This window comes from Setaria viridis, chromosome 2, assembly GCF_005286985.2.
Source record: "Setaria viridis chromosome 2, Setaria_viridis_v4.0, whole genome shotgun sequence".
Classification (NCBI taxonomy): domain Eukaryota; kingdom Viridiplantae; phylum Streptophyta; class Magnoliopsida; order Poales; family Poaceae; genus Setaria; species Setaria viridis.
Genome location: NC_048264.2, coordinates 25773909 through 25790312, shown reverse-complemented (window position 1 = coordinate 25790312; position 16404 = coordinate 25773909).

Below are 16404 nucleotides of genomic sequence, written 5' to 3'. Positions count from 1 at the left end.
ACCACCGCGCGTGCTCCGACCGCGTGCCGCAATCGCCGCCGGTTTCCCTTTTCTTTTCTCGTTTTCCCCCTCCCTTTTCTTTTTTTTTCTCCTTCTCTTTCTTCTTCCTTCTTCTTCTTTCTTCTTCCTCCTTCCTCCTTCTCTCTCCTCTTCTTTTCTTCTTCCTGGTTTCTTGGCGCCACTCCTCCAGCCGGACCCCAGCTGGCCCTCCCTTCGGGCGGTGCCCAACTGCCCCCCCCGGTGCATTTACTCCAAGCGCCGGCTCCGACCCCGCCGGCCCTCGGCCTCGGCCCCGGCTCCGCCGCCCTTCCCCCGGTGCGCCCGCCGGGCCGCCCGCGGCCGCCCCTCCCCTGACGCCTCGACCCCACCCCACGTCACCCCAGCGCCGAGCCCCGCCGCCGCTAGAGCCTGCCCAGCCCCCACCGCCACTGCCGCGCCGCCTGGCGCCTGCCGCGCACCACCCGCCAACCCGACCCCCACATTTGCCGCCGGCCGTCGCCCCTCCGCTGGCTATAAAAGAGCCCAACGCCAAGCTCCCCTCCACCACCTCCTATCACCAGCGCCCCAGCACCTGTCGCTTGTGCCAACCGCCGCCGCCAGTGCGCCGCTCCTCCCGTGCCGCCGCCGCCGCCTGAAATCCATCAACAGCCGCCCCTTCCCCATCACCGGTTCTCCGAGGTACAAGGCAAAATGAGACCCCCTCAGTTCCCTCCACCTTTCCCCATCCATAGGCTCCGCCGGTGAGGCCCCGGCCGGCCGGCCACCACCGGCGGCCATCTCCTTCCCACTCTCCCTCTCTCTGTTCCTGGGAGAAGAAGATAAGATGCCCCAAATTTTCGATCTGACCCCCTCTTTCTTCCTATTCGCAAATGAGTCCTTCCACCACTCTCAAGAGCTTCTCACGGATAAGCCCCTCCACCTCCATAAATATTTACAGATAGGTCCCTGATTCCTCGCAAATCAGTCCTAAACCTCCTTTTAAGCCCCTAGTCCATGTTTAACTCGTCATTTCATGTGCTAAACTTCCTCCAATTAATCCCAAATTTGACCACGTCATCCTCCAGTATACTTTCGCCGATCCATATCCAAATTTCCCAAAAATACTCATTCTACCTATTTTCCGTTCGCGTTTCCTGTTCGGAGCTCAACGGGTAAAATCCTATTTTGTTTTATTTATTTGTGTGCCCGCTTGTGTGTGCCGTAGATCGTGGAGTACCCGAGGAGAAGCGCGGGGAGGAGTTTGACCGTGAGCCCGAGCCCGAGGACCAGCAGCACGAGCCGGAACTCTCGAAAGGCTTTGAAGACGGCAAGTCCAATCTCACCCTTTGATGCATATTTATTCGTAGTTTTCAAAAACAACCTATTGGCCTATTTTATAAAAATGCATATTGTTTTATCGCAAGACATGGTTGGATAGCCACCCCTTGATTGTTATGATTATTCCTTGTTGTCCCATATTTATCTCTATATATGACTTGCTCTGTTTAGATGATAATTACTGCTAGAATGCTTAGGAATTCGTTACTCAAATTCAATCATTATTACAATGGTTTATTTGGAGAATAAATGTGTGTGTGTTCAAATGGGAAAATGGGTTTCTGGGTTCAAAGGCAAGGAATGTGTAGATGAGATGGATGGGTGTTTCTTGCGTGAAATGCCAGATCGTTGTGCTCGTACCTTAGTGGTTGAGCAAAGTTGGGAGATATCCATCTTGTCATGGTTAAGGACCGAGTTGATGTGTCATCTTGCCTAATTCTACCATCGTGCAACCACTCGACCGTTGTATGGGCAACGACTTAGCATAAATCCCACTAGCTGAACTGTTAGTCTTTAGGTGTGCTGGTAAGCAACGGGAGCCCATGGAAAAGGAGTAAGATCTTGGTGACTTAGGTCCCGGTTATGGTCTCGTGGATGAGTCGTTAACCCCTTGGGTGCTTCCATGTGGACTAGTCAGTCTTAGCTAAGGTGGGTAATGACTTTGTTAGGATCCGCACCGGCACTAAGGTGATCGTGCTGCGGTACCCTACTTGTGGGAAAAGTGTACAACCTCTGCAGAGTTAAAACCTATCCGGGTAGCTGTGTCCACGGCATTGGACGAGTTACGGCTTGGTCACATAACTAGCACTTGGGAATGGATGGTTTCATGGTGTGTGTGTGTTGGATTTTGGAAGTGTCCGGCAGATGTGCCGTGAGCTATGGCGGACGGGGAGTCCAATAGCAATAAAATTTGGATCCTTTGTGTAGGATCAACCCCACTCAATGTTTCGGTTACTAAAGAAAAGCTTTACAAAAACTCTTTTGAAAACAAGCCCATGCATGTGTTGAAAATCTAGCTTTATTGCAAATGAACCTCAGCCTATCCTTGTTATATCCTATGCATATACTTGATTGTATCCCCCTCCGTGGATGGGGTTGGACTTGTTGAGTACTTTTGTACTCACCCTTGCTTTGTTGCTATAGAGGAAGATCCAGAATTCATCGCCGAGGAGTTTGAGTAGGAGGTTGTGTCCGCACCCAACGCTGCCTGTGGTGTTGGCCTTTCCAAGATGCTTCTGCTCCCGTGTAGCCCCGAGTGCTATCTTTTGGCAATTGCTTGGTTAGCCGCTGTTATTTATTTGCTTCTTATCGCTGCGTGGCTTTCACGCCCACTCCCTTGGGAATTGTACGGTAACTGAATTATCTGTTGAATAAATTTGCTATCAGCCTCCTGGGACTGATATTTGCAACACATTTAGTCTCTACTTATGTGGGGATGCTTCAGTATAATACTAAAGTACGAGTACTCATAGAATAGGCTGGAGTAGTCAGTTTGACTTGACATTCCCTTTGCAGGTTGATGATGCAGATGATAGTATCGAGGACACCATTGAGGATGTGGACGGCTATGTTGTGAGTACATCTGATGATGTAGTCACAATAGCGAAGGACGCGGCTGCCTCTGTCAGTTCCGTGGTGGAGACACTTGTTGAAGATGCGGCAGTAGCCCCTGGGATGACTACTACTCAGGTAGTCATCAACCCCGGTGCTGCACCTAGAGAAGCAGAGCCCCCATCGGAGACTATCGTAAGAGAAGCTATGAAGACACTTGAGGCAGTTTCCGATGTCACGTTAGCTGAAGCCCCTACTAGCGGTGAGTTCACGAGTACTGGTAGTAGTCGCGCATATGTAGTCTCTTAGTTGATTCTTTCAGGTCTGGGGGAGAATACTGAGGAATTGCTGCCTGTGCGGAGTATTCATCCAGCCTCCAATGTACCAAGTACTGAGCCAGCCCCCAATGTGCAGCCGGCTCCTGTGGTGAAAAAGCGTCATCGACTTCCCCCCCTGATCTATCTAGTGAGTACTCTTGTGTATTTGTATTTGCTTATTGACTTCACAATCAATAGTTGCTTTCTTAATTTTGAGCTGTGTTTGAATCAGGGCCTCCGAGGACATTGTTGCTGACATGGTTAGCTCCGAGCCTACGGTAGATCCATCGGCCACGATCCCTGATGCTGTACCCTTTGTCAACTTGACGGCAGAAGATATACCTGCGGCTCGGTGTGGTGGGACTTATGGCTGCCATATTGTGGGATGTGCTCAACTCGCTTGAGGATCTGGCGCCGCTAGCCCCCGAGACTAAGAACAACGACCTTCCTCCCGCTACGGAGACCACAACGGCTATAGACATGATGAGTACTGATGAGGGAGCCATGGTAGTCGCGCAGGGCGTGGAATCATCCGAAGGAGAGGCTGTACAAGATACTACGTTTGAACAAGCGAAGGGTGAGGATGTGTCTGAGGCTAGAGCCACCTTTACGCAACAACTTGTCCTTGCGCCGAGTGGGAGGAATGATGTGGCATGCAAGACTCCAGAGGTGTAGAAAGTTGAAATTTTTGAGAGTCCCGTGGCCGAGTGGCCGCTACTATCCAACCTTGTCCACTGGAATCAACAACTGATGACTGGTGTTCGGGTGAGTACTCGACACTTGCATTTGATTACTTGTTGTTTTCGTTTGCACTCGTAAAGAGTACTAATTTCTTGTTTGTGCATGACTTATATGAGAAATCTCAGCAAAATGTCCAAGTTATCCAGGAGAGGAGTGCGGCCGTGGAGCGTGTAGCCCAACTTGAGAGAGATCTCATCGACGAGCGCCGCCACACCGCCGAATTTCTGAAGAAGTATCAGGACGCCGTCAACTCCTTTCGCATTGAAAGGCAGGAATTTGAACATGAGAAGAGTCGTTTGATGGGGCGCAACAAGACATTGCGGCAAAATCTAGAAGGTGAGTAGTATCTCCTTTGAGTCTACTTCATTGCTTTCAATGCCTTGTCTGACTTCTTTGTGTGGTGCAGATCTCAAGTCTAAAGAGGCTAAGTTGAGTAGTCAGGTACTCGACTATAGTCTTGCCCGCAATCGGCTGTCCGACGAGAACGATCAACTCAAAGCCAGTCTCGCCGAGTTGGAGGGGGGTCGCAAGAAGGAGAGAACGAGGAAACATAGGCTTGGTGCCCTGCTAGCTGAATCCATGCTAGCTATCAGGAGCCATGAGATCACGATCAAGAAGCAGCAAGAGGAACTCAAGGAGTTAGTTGATGCGGCCTAGGCGGTGGTCAATGTAGTGGATCCTTCTGAGGAAGGCGTAGAGCCTCACCCCTTGATTGAAAGATTGAGGGGTGTGCCGGCCCTTAATCTCCAACATGACGAAGTCTATTTGTAAGCAAGTGCTGGCACTGGTGAAGTCCTTCTATCCAAAGGCAAATTTGGCTCTAGTCGCGGGTGGCATGGCTATAGATGGCAACGGGTACATATTACCCACGTGCCCATTGGTAAAACCCGTTAGGGTGAGGATACATGTACCATTTTGTACCCACGGGCACGGGGGCGGGTTTGATTTTGTGCCCGCGGGTAAAAAATTTGTGGGTATGAAAATACTTTACCCATGCCCGCAAACCCGCATGACAGGTGGGCCTGCTACACATGTATATAATGGATTTGCTAGGGTTCCTTATCCTCTCGAGTCCCGTCATCCTCCCCTGCACAGCCGCAATCCAGCCTCCCACTGTCCGTAGGCCCGCAGGTGCAGTGGCGCAGGCGTGCAGCCTCCTCCAGCGGTCCAGCCCTACACCCCTCCCTCCGTCCCTCGGGCCTCGACTTCCGCAACAACGCAGCTTCCCTCTGTCCGCCGCCCGCCCTCCCGAGTCCCGATGGCCCGCCGCCCTACTCGGCGCCCTCGCTCCCCCCGCCACCAGCCATCCCTCGAGCGGTCGACCCTTCCTGCCTGGCGCGGTGGCGCCTATTTTCCCATCGCCGGCTCGCCGTCCCAGCCCCTAGGCCCAGGTCAGTCACTTTCCTCTCTCTTTTTCTTCAATCTCTATTCAGTAGAATGATAGATCCATGAACTAGTTTTTTGGTGATTTTTTTTTTCAGTGGTATTCGGTAGATAAAATGAATGAATTGCTTTCGAATTGTTTGATAAATCATCAGGTTTTTATAAGAGAAGTTCAATCTCTCTAGTTCCTACCTGACTCACTACACCTTTAACTATAAGCAATCTGAGTTGCATGTTTAGACATCTTTTACTACCTGAATTTGTATTCTTATCTATTCCATTGTCTGCACATACTAATAGATCATGGATATAGTGGATGGATGGCAGAATAAAACAAGATCAACTTGTGAATAGAAGGCCCAACTTTCAGAATGAAGTTAATGATATATTTATGCTTTTTGGTGCTTGTCTTCATATTGCAGATCTGCTTAGTCTACTGGAGTAACAAATCAAGTGATAATTTAATACATACTGTGATGTGCAGTTATAATGTCGACCCCTGGTAGCTCCTAAGTACAAACCTCCCATGCAATTGCTGTAGTTGGTACTGAGGAGGACAAAGTTGTGGATGTTGTGAACGTATTAGAGGGGGAGGAGGACTTGGATGATGGTGGGCGGCCTTCAAAGAGAAAGCTCACCTCTGTAGTCTAGAATGACTTTGAAAAAGTGCGTATTGATGGAGTTTGGAAGGCCAAGTGCAACCACTGGAATAAGAAGCTTTCAGCCACATCAAGAAATGGTACGACTCACTTGAAAACTCATTTGAAAACTTGTGCCTACAATAACAAGAAGGTAGGAACAAAAGCTCAAACTAATTTGAGGTTTGGAACCACTGAAAAGGGGGCAGTAGCTGTAGAAAGCTATGTGTTTGATCAAGATGTAGCTAGAAAAGCTCTTTATTCCATGATTATACTGCATAAGTACCCGTTGTCCATTGTTGATCACCATGGCTTTCGTAAATTTGTTAGTGCATTACAACATTTGTTCAAAATGGCAACTAGAAACACTATTAGAAGGGACATTGTGAGTTTCTATGAGGGAGAGAAAAGGAAAGCTAGGATATTCTTGCAAAGGATAAATTGTCGTGTTGCTATCACAAGTAACCTTTGGACAGCTGAAAATCAAAAGAGAGGCTATATGGCAGTGACTAGACATTTTATTGATGACTCATGGATGCTTAGAAGCTGCATATTGAGGTGAATATCTTAATTCTGCTTGCTGCTCAGATTGTATAATTATGTTAATTATGTCCAGCTAAATTATTGCTTGTTGTTTAGGATGTTTTATGAACTGTCCAGCTGAATTATTGCATTGTTCCTTGTAGGTTTATGTATGTGCCATGCCCCCATACAGGAGAGGTTATTTGTGACGCATTGCATAAATGCCTGTAGAGTTGGGATCTTGATCAGAGGGTATCAACTGCGACTCTTAACAATTGCAGTGCCAATGATAACATGATTGGCTTAATGGACACAAGGCTTGGGGCGGCTAATATGCTACTGAAAGGAAAATGGCTGCACATGCAGTGTTGTGCACATATTCTCAACCTCATTGTGAAAGATGGCATGGCAGTAATTGGAACTGCGGTTGTGCACATCCGAGAAAGTGTTGCTTATTGGATTGCTACTCCAAAAAGGTATGAAAAGTTTGAGAAAACTGCTCTAGATGAAAATGTTGAATTGGACAAGAAGTTGCATTTAGACTGCAAAACTAGATGAAACTCAACCTACATCATGCTTAGCATTGCTATACCTTATAGGAAGGTTTTTGAACGTTTGGGTGAGCTCGATAGGAACTATGATTGTACATTAGCTGATGATTGGACATTTTCTACTAATGTTTGTGAGAAATTAGGGATATTCTATGAGCTTATTGAGTTGTTTTCTTGGACAAAATATGTTACAGTTAACCTGTTCTTCCCTAAAGTATGTGAGATTAAACTTAAACTCAACTCTTTGGGTCAGGATGAATATGAAACTATTAGGAACATGTCTACTGCCATGATAGAAAAGTATGATAAGTATTGGGCTTACATCCATGGTCTTATGGCTGTTGCTGTTATTCTTGATCCACATCTTAAGATGACAATGTTACATGCTTGCTATATTGCCCTTTTTGGAGAAGAGGCCACTGGAAAATATGTTACAGAGGCCCAAGAATTGCTTACTGGTTTAATGAAACATTATCATGTGAAAGACCAAGATAATGTGGCTACATCCTCTGCTGGTGCCTCTTCTACAGTTAGTGCAGCTGTTGTGTTGTCCATATTTAAAACTCTTGCTGCAAATAAGAAGACTACAAGCTTTGTTAGAAGTAGGGATGAGCTTGATCTCTACTTGGAAGACGAAATTCTTCCTCATGATGAGAATGATTATTTTGATATCCTTGGCTGGTGGAAGTTGGAGGGAGCTCATTATCCTACTTTGAGGCTAATTGCTCGTGACATTTTGGCTATTCCAATCACCACGGTAGCTTCTAAATCGGCTTTCAGTACTAGTGGGAGGGTTTTAAGTGAGCATCGCAGTCGTCTTACTCCTAAAATGTTGGAAGCTTTGATGTGCAGCCAAAGTTGGCTTCATCACAGTCTCAAAGGTATAAAATTGTGCATTTACAATGAATTCTTTTCATTAATACATGGACTATATACTGCAGCTACTAATGTTTGAACTTGAATGTAGATGAGGGTGATGGAAGGTTCAATAGCTTTTGGTCATGCCTTGAAGACAATGAAGAAGATCTGAAAGATGAATCTTGCATCACTAGAGTGGATTTCGACTAATTACTTGTTCATTTCTTATTTATTTGCATCACTTGGAAGACTTTGCAATTGAACAATGTGTACTTTTATTAGTTGTATGGTAGGCCTGTACTGTATTGTTGAATGTGTGGACCGTGGTGAACTATTGAACCGTGCTGTGTGATTTGTGATTGTGATGAATTGAGATTATGAACGTGTGAGGAACAATTGAATGTTGTGATCTATTTATACTTTTGTCATTCTGGGCTAGCTGTCACATATGTTAAATGTCATCTGTTTATACTTCTGTCGGGTATGCGGGCATGCCCGCGGGCAAAATATGCCCGTGGATAGCGGGCGCGGGCGCATAGTGCTGCCCATGGTGGGTGGCGGGTGTGGGCGCGGGCATGGATATATTGTCACGGGTGCGGGTTTGTGATTCCTATATCTGCATGGGTTTTACCCATTGCCATCTTTAGGCATGGTTGTAGACTGTAGCAATGACACGTACTCGTAGTACTTGGAGGAGTTAGAGCCAGTAGCTGAGCGTGTAGCTGACTTTGTCGGTCCCAAGTAGTCTAGGCTTTTTGTAATATTGTGTACTTTCGTGTGTTGAACGAGTACTCCTTTAAGAGTACTAGAATGTTGCTGGTTTTTTGCTACTTGAACAGATGTCCCTTTAAATGCGATGCTTGCCTTGTCACTTCTTGATATTGTGTTGATGATTTTGATGAGTACTCTTTGAGTAATCTTCACATTAATGCAAGTAATCTTTGCAGCAGCAATAGTACTCAACATGGATCCCAATTATTGCGAGCAGATCAAAGGTCACAGGTGGGAGAACTATACCCATTATTGATGTGTACTTGTGAGGACGCACAGGTGTACTGTACCCTCATTGTCTTCTGTGATCAGTGTGAGTCACATGCACGTATTCAATTCATCTGGCCTGTTGCGCTCGTGAAGACTGTCTTTGTCAGTGATTGCAAGGGTGGGCCTTGCTCTATGTCGACTACGAGCGAGCAGTAATTGTGGTTGGTTGGTAGTTGCAGCTTGGACTATAAATAGAGCCCCCAGGCGTTGCTAAGAAGGCATGGCTTCCAGTATAGAAATGGTTGGCTTTAGGCTACTTCTCTTTGATAGTCTCCAGCTTCCAATGAGCGCCCTGGTGATAGAAGATTCCTTGTAGTGTCGATCCACATTCCCTCCATAGATCTTCACACTAGAAAAGATGGCAGCGATGCTAGAAGAATCCTCGTATGAGGATTTACCGTGAGCTTTCGCTTTTCCTCTCATCTCCAGCGGTAACCATGCTAGAGCTCGAGGGTGAAGGACGATGAGCTTCACGGTCTTTATCTAGCTATCTGGTCGAGGATGGAGGTGTGGTTCTGACTGCTCCCTCCCTCTACAACATCCTGGGACAAGAATCAAGTGCAAGATGCGTACTTGAAGTCCAGTTCCGAGTACTGGCAGGAGGGAGAGGGTGTTGATGCTGGATGAGGGGACTAAGGAGCCTTGTGCCCTTCATCGGGGTCACTGACGAGGACTGGTGTGGTGAAGCTGTTCAGGGAGCAGCTTTCGTGCGTGCACTTCTTCCTTCTCAGTGCTTTTGTTCCTAATCCAGCAGCAAGCACTTGTCACCAGACTCACGTGTATCCCTAGCATATACTAAAATCCTGGGACTTCTGTTATAACTACCATTAGGCAGTTGCTTGTAGTCGTTGTTGAGTAAAATTCTTGTACTTTTGATGCTCTGACTTCTTGAAAAGTAGAGTCTTGTTGTAATCCTGCAAAATTTTGCTTAATACAAAAAATGTGAGTATGAAAGATGAGTAGTTTTGTGTACTCTTGTTTTGTCGGTCTGAGCCTTCAGAGGCTGCTAGACTAGTCGAAGGATCCAGGTCGACTTGTTGTGATCGGGCGAAGATATAATTGTAGTGCCCGCCTTTGCGAGTAGTCAGAGACGGAGCGCGTTAGGCTCATAGAGCTAAAAAGCTCAATATGAGACTAACCCATCCTTACGAATTAGTCGCATACAGAGCGCGTTAGGCTCGCAGAGCTGAAAAGCTCAAGATGAGACTGACCCGCCTTTGCGAGTAGTTGGAGATGGAGCGTGTTAGGCTCGTAGAGCTGAAAAGCTCAAGATGAGACTGACCCGCCCTTGCGAGTAGTCGGAGACGGAGCACGTTAGGCTCGTAGAGCTGAAAAGCTCAAGATGAGACTGACCCGCCCTTGCGAGTAGTTAATGATGGAGCGCGTTAGGCTCATAGAGCTGGAAAGCTCAAGATGAGACTGATCTGCCCTTGCGAGTAGTCGGAGACAGAGCGCGTTAGGCTTGCAGAGCTGAAAAGCTTAAGATGAGACTGACCCATTGTTGTGAGTAGTCGGAGACGAAGCGCGTTGGGCTCGCAGAGTTGAAAAGCTCACGATGAGACTGACCCACCCTTGCGAGTAGTCGGAGATGGAGAACGTTAGGCTCACAAAGCTGAAAAGCTCAAGACGAGACTAACCCGCCCTTGCGAGTAGTCGGAGATGGAGCGCGTTAGGCTCGCAGAGCTGAAAAGCTCAAATGGGACTGATCCGCCCTTGCGAGTAGTCAGAGACGGAGCACGTTAGGCTTGCAGAGTTGAAAAGCTCAAGATGAGACTAACCCGCCTTTTCAAGTAGTCGGAAATGGAGAAGACAAGTAGTTGCTTTGCCATAAATAAATTCATTGACCAAAGAAATTGAGGCCGTTGGCCTATGTACAAGTTGTAGTAGTCTGCTGACTATGGGTAGTAACGACAGAGACGCTCAATGTTCCACGAGTTCTCGATGTCTTCTCTGGTAAGGCGTTGTAGCCTGTAAGATCCTGAGCATGTGACTTTGGAGATGAAGTATGGCCCTTCCCACGGTGAGTTCAACTTGTGCAGCCCCATAGTGTCCTGTATGCATTTGAGCACCATGTCACCGATGATGAAAGAACGCTCCTTGACATTGAAGTCGTGATACTGAAGCAAGCCTTCGAGGTATCTAGCGGATTGTACGGGTGCTGCACAGCGTGATTCTTCTAGGCTGTCTAAGTCTAGACACCTTGTCTCTTCTGCTGCTCCTTCTTTGTATTGTTCAACAGCAGGAGAGTTCCATATGACATCCACAGGGAGTATTGCTTCTGACCTATAGACCAAGAAGTAAGGCGACGGTCTGGTAGGCTTGCAGGGTTGAGTACACAGCCCCCAGAGTACGTTTGGTAACTCTTTGTGCCATTTGCCTCCTTTGGTGTTGCCGATTGTTGGCTAGGCATCCTCGGGCCCACCAGAAGGCTTGTGGGGGCCCACTCAAGGGAACGTACTCGAAGCGCTCTCGGATATGAAGACCACTCCGCAGGGCATATGGACTTCATAGACTCTCCAAGGACTAGTCGGAATTGTTGACGCCAGATTTTGACACGTATGGAATCGGTGTCAAGAAAGGGAAGGATTAGCTGATGTGGCGAGATGAAAAGGTCACGATTGGGAATCGGCCGATTGGTGCTACAGTTGGAGATCGGCCTATTGGCGCTACAGTATTTTGGCGGATGGAGTTGATAGAGATCGGCCGATTAAGAGGCTGGAGCAATTGGGCCAGTATGGGCTTAAAGTGGATTACGAAGATAAAGGGGGATTGGCCCACAGGAGCGCGACGACCAACTCCGATACGAGTTATGCTTGTAAATATTCGTTTTCGTTTAAAATTAGAGATAGAGTCCTAGTGGATGATTAGGAATAATGGATATTATTGGCCGACGATCCTTGAGGACTGTTTCAAATATTATAAAGGATGTCAAGACTGTCAAAAATATGGAAACATGCAGCGTGCACCCGCATCGGCCATGAATCCAATTATCAAGCCATGGCCATTCAGAGGTTGGGGAATAGACCTCATCGGACAAATTTATCCTCCATCAAGTAAGGGGTATAAATTCATTCTAGTAGCCACGGACTATTTCACCAAATGGGTGGAAGCGATTCCATTAAAGGCCGTAACATCGGCCGCTATGGTCAATTTCGTAAGAGACCGCATTGTCTATCGCTTCGGCATCCCTCAGACTATCACAACCGATCAAGGAATGATGTTCACATCAGGAGAATTCGAGGAATTCACGGCCGATATGGGGATCAAGCTGCTAAGCTCCTCCCCGTATTATGCTCAAGCTAACGGCCAGGCCGAATCTTCCAATAAGGGGATAATTAAGTTGATCAAAAGGAAGATCGAGGAACATCCCAAAAAGTGCCACTTATGTTTAACCGAAGCTCTATGGGCGTACAGGATGGCTTTCCACGGGGCTACCAAGGTATCTCCTTATCAACTGGTGTACAGTCACGAGGCGGTATTGCCATGGGAGTTGAGAACGGGCTCAAGACGTACATCACTTCAGGATCAGTTGACGGCCAATGATTACTCCTCGCTCATGAAAAGGGAACTCGATGATTTGGCGGGTCAATGTTTGAGGGCCTTGATCAGCATTGAGGAAAACAAAAAGAAGGTAGCCAGGTGGTATGACAAGAAGGTCAAAGTCAAGAAGTTCTCCCAAGGGGATCTGGTATGGAAGTTGGTGCTGCCGATTGGATCTAAAGATCCTAAATTCGGTAAATGGTCTCCCACTTGGGAAGGGCCATATAGAATCGGCCGATGCGCCCTGGGAAACACATACATTTTGGAGACAATCGAAGGGGAAGAATTTACTAGGGCCTTGAACGGGAGGTACTTGAAAAGATATTACCCTAGTATATGGGTCGATGCATAAGAATCATTATGGGGCATGATGAGACAGAGTGGTTATTTCCTGGATAATCATGTAGCCGATGCAGAAAAAGGAATCACTTAGAGGAGAAAAGTAATCGTTCAAGTTGACCGATTTATCATTCAGTACGGACGATAAGTTACACGGCCGACGCGGTACAAGTCACCCTTAGAACAAAAAAAATACTCAGCTACGCTTCTTCTCAAGCTCCTTCTCAATCCGACCTAATTCCATTAGAAGGCGGGCACTTCGTTTTTCCACATCTTTCATTGCGGCCTCCGCCTCAACCTGGCGAGGAAGAGAATGGCTCCAATCTAGCACCAGGCGAGATGTTCCCGCCGTGGCATTTTCATGGGCAACCGGGTGAGGGAGTGGGTGGCTCCTGTCGACTCACGGCCGCCTGTAATAGTTGCCATCAATGAAATCCTAGATCCGTTGAACGTCGGTAGGGACGTGATCTCTGAGTTCTTCATGGTGTGCCCTAATCAAGTCCCTGCCTTCCTGCGACAATGGCTCGTCAGAGTGAATGAGTTCGATCGTCCGTTCGAGTTCAGGGCTAAGGCGCCTCGGCTGAAAAAATTAACACATAACCACCTAAAGTTAGATCAGTTTAAAAAGATCAAACTGGAGGGGAAAAAGCGAAGACGGATCTCGTACCTGGTTGACGGAAGAAGAGGAGAAGGAAGAAGACGAAGAAGACATTTCTGCGAGTATTCCGATGAAAAAGCAATCAGAGAAAAAAAGGATTGAGTGGAGCAAGTACCCTTGAAAGCAATACCAGGGCTAGTATTTATAGGGGGAGAAAGGGCGAAGGTTTGGTAAGACACGTCCTGTCAGAATAAAAAGGTAATAAATAAAGGGGTGCCACGAAGGACGGGTCAAGATTGAGTTCGGGCATCAAACGGTCAAAGGGTATTAATGTTCTTACAAAATGACCAATACTTTTACAGATCATCCCAGAAGGGCATTAATAGCCGCAATCGCTTGTCGCCTGATTTGATCGGCCGAGTCTAAAACCCGTTGGTCGTCTTCCGCTGATCCCGGGACCTCTGGCATGTGGCGATGAAGTCTGAGGGTCTCGTGGGCCAAGTGCTGCCTCTCCTGCTTCAAATCGGCGATGACGGAGGGGGGATCTTGAAGTTTCGGCACTTCGATGGCTATCTCCTTGACCACCTGCTCCATTTCTTTGGCGAGTTCCGTCCTTCGGCGCTTGAGGTGATCTATGGTACCTACGATTCTGGAGCGGGAGTTCTTAAGGAAGTGGATCCGATGGTGTACCTCTTGGGCCCGGTGCTTGTACGAATCCTCCTCCTCACGAGTCTTGGCCAGCTTGGCACGATCGGCCATATGGCGCAGAGCCCTAAACACCGGGATCCGCATCGATTCAATGTATGTGGCGGGCGCCAAGGCTTCTTCCGCCTCTTCTGGGACTCAGCCGCTGACGTCACCAAAGAGCTGACGAATCGGCGAGGCGTCCTCCACTAATCGGCCGATGTCTTCTTGGAGAAGGGTTCGTATGCTCTCAAGTTTGGCGCGGACATCGTCGGGGACGGAGCTCAAGGTAACTTGATGAGAGGCGACTTCTTCATCATCATACAGTGCAACCGCAAATGAGAAGAGGCTATTATTGGGAGTGTCCTGTTCCTGCAAAATAATAAATAAAAGGAAAAATAAGTCAGCCGACGATGTTAGCGAATCGGCCAGTTCGGGTAATAAAAAACTTCTTACTTCTTTGAACCGGATTTCCTCTATTTGCGACTGCGAAATTGTTACCCTCGGTTCGGGGGCTGGTACGATTGGCTCATCGGAGGAGGAGGATTCGACGATTATCGGCATCCTGCTCGGGCCGGCCTCTTGAGGAACTTCTCTGGCAGACGGCTATTCGGAAGGTACAGTTAGCGTACCGATGACCTACATCAAAAGTGGTCAGGTCATTGTTTAAATGTTAAAGGATTAAGTTAAGAGACCCTATACCTCAGTGGGAGGAAGCACTAGTACTTCAGTTTCTGCCTGGGGCGTTGCCGATTACTGTAGATCCACCAGGGCGGTTTGTGCGGCCTGGTCTAGGGGAGGAGTCAGTGTCGGAGGAACAGTCGGGAGGAATTAAATAACAAGTTTACCTGAATGGCTTCTACCAACAGCGACGCGGTGGCCGCTCCGGCTTCTGTAGCAGCTTGGGGGTCAACTTCCTCAATGACTGGGAGAGTCAGCACAGCCAAAAACTCCGCCGATGCAGCCACGGATGGATCGGCCGATTCCGTGCGGGCACGCACCTGGTGGCTTGTTTTCTTTATGATTTTCCTCGGCGCCTACTTCAATCGGCCGGTGATATCGTCAACGGAAGGGGCATGATAGCCGATGAGGGGGAACTCCGTGTACGGATAACGGTCTTCTATCGGCCGACCTCTCCGGCTGCGCTTTGGAGGAACTCGACTCTCGGACTGAATGAAAAAATAAGAGTTAGTGGTATAGAAAAAAAAGAAATCAAAAAATTGGCTAAGGAAGGAGCGATACCTCTGCGTTTGGATCAATGTTGTCGGGGTCCAGGGTGTTGCAATATATCGCCGGAGAGGTGCAGAAGAGATGTTGTTTCCATTCTGCCCACCATAGTTTGAATTGTTGAACGGCAAAAGGGGCCACTATCCAATTGGTTAAATCTATGGTGCTGGAATCTGGGACCCGATCGTACAGCCGACTGTAATCAAGACCTTTGGTGAGCTCGTCTCGGAACTTTGCCCGGCCGGCAAAATATGCATAAATCGGCAATTGGGCCAAGCCGAATTGTCGTGCTGCAACAGATGGATTATAAAATTCATAAGTAGGGACGTCCTTCCCCAAGAAGAAATACGCCGGCAGGATCCCTGGCTTGATCAGCTCATCTGTGAGGTCGTCATCGAATGTGTTGGTTGTTGAATCAAAGCAAGAGGGGAGCTCAAAGAGTGGTTTCGATTTCTGATACAAGAACCAACTGGTTGTTTCTTCACTAAAGCCATTGTAGAAGCATCTAAAATACTCGGCTACCTTGGTGGCAAAATACGGGCAACCAGAGAAAGCCGATGCTGCTTCACTGAAGGAAGTGCACCGACGCCGTACGTTGGGATTTTCTGCCGATTCGATGTTTGGAAAAGTCATGTGCTCCACTCACTACTGTGAGATCTTGCTCATATATAGATTGAGCCATACGTTAATGAACCACCAGGGTCCACCTGGATTTCCAATCGGCTCTCCCTTGGATAACTTGACGCCGATCTGATGCAGCATATGATAGGCTGATCCTAGTAGATGTTTTTCGAGAGGAACAGAAGCTCCTATCGATAATGCCTCGGCCAGAGCCTGTGTATTAGAAGATGGACCAGCTGCCCTCCCGCAAAAGAGGTGCTTCTCCAGCGACATCATCAGGAAGGCCGCGTGCTCCCTCTCTGCGACTGTCCCGGTCCTTTTGTTGTTCTTAATAAACCCTTTCCACCCGCCGATTCCTTTTGTGTCCAGCCGATGGAATGTTTTGACCAGGTAGCGGAAAGGGGTATCAGGAGAGGAGATGTTAAGGTCGGTCAACATTACTACATCGGCCAAAGTGGGACTCATAGGCCCATGTC